This window comes from Lagenorhynchus albirostris, chromosome 18 (assembly GCF_949774975.1).
Source record: "Lagenorhynchus albirostris chromosome 18, mLagAlb1.1, whole genome shotgun sequence".
Taxonomy (NCBI): Eukaryota; Metazoa; Chordata; class Mammalia; order Artiodactyla; family Delphinidae; genus Lagenorhynchus; species Lagenorhynchus albirostris.
The window spans coordinates 75,912,505-75,913,850 of record NC_083112.1 but is presented as its reverse complement, the minus strand read 5'-3'; positions in this window follow the sequence as shown (position 1 = coordinate 75,913,850).

Sequence of the window (1,346 nt, the reverse complement as noted above, 5' to 3'; positions counted from 1 at the left end):
GGCATGGGTCAGTGGCTAAAGGACACAGGTTACTGATCCCCGGGGACAGAGGGATGCTAGGACTCAGCTTCTAGAACTGTGGTGAGCAAACCTGAGGTGCACCTTCGTCATTTCATTTCTGAGAAGGAAAGTCAAATTGTCACTTAGCTGGGCATTTTCTGACACTAATTCTGCACATTCACATCCCATGTTTTTGGGCTCCAGGTGGGGTGTTGACGGTCGTAGATTTTGGGTTCTGACCGCTTGAGTTCGAGGTCCTTGTTAGCTGTATGACTTGGGGTGAGTTATTTAGCCCGAAAATTAGTCTCCTCCTGTTGGAGTCCTGACATTCTCTTATCCTTAGGGCTGATGTGGGAGTTGAATGAGAAAACTCCTGTAAAGCTTTTAGCAGTGAGCACATCACCTGTGGAGTATTCAGTCAGTGTTTTCTGGGGAACACTGCCACCGAATTACTTTCCATGCTGGGACTTTTAACCCCATATCTCAGGCCTTTGGCAATAAGGAAACAGTTCGTTTCCGGCTTGGGAGCGAAAACGGTGACTCCAACTTTATGACAGGAAATACAATCCAAACAATACGATTTTCCCCCCAGACTCACTGTGGTAGCCTTTGCTGAATCTCTGCTTGCACTTACAACACTGGTTTCCAAAGGCTGGACCCGTGAGAGCACCCCGTGCGTTCCAGTAATGCCTACTTTTTGAATGTCAGAATTATCTCACCCAAATCATTCAAGCCGGGGCTCCAGCCCTCGACTCTCTCACTTTCTCTCCAGCGGACACATCCCTAATGAGGTCAAAGGGAGCGTTTGGATGCCAGAACTCATTGGTCTGGCATAAGTGTCATAAATCTCAGAGTGGAAGGGCACATTCGATGTTATTATTCTAATCCCTTCACTTTGCAGAGGATGAAACCACGACTGAGCAAGCGGAGGGAGGATAGGTACGGTTATTTCCCTGCAACTTTGCCGAGTTTAACTACTACGGTCTGAACCTTAGAGGAGCAGGACGGGGTAACTAACTCCTCTTAACAGCTGTAATCTCCTTACCCTGATGTGCCCTTACTGTGAGGGTGGACGTTCACTGAGGAGAAAAGGGAGGAGGAAGCTTCCTTCTCTGTACAGTTGTTCAAATAAAAACATCAAACCCCAAGACGTGGCAGGGTCCCCGTATGCAGACGCTGCTTGCCATCTTGCGCATCGTCTTGGCGTTTGTCTGACCGGCTCAAGGGCAGGTTGGAGCGCTGCGGCTCTGGTAGTTCCCTGCGCGTGATTTCATACCCACTTTTGCCTTTTGAAGTGTCTGGCTTCCAGTCACCCAGAACCCCGTCTGCGTGTGGCATGATCTTTC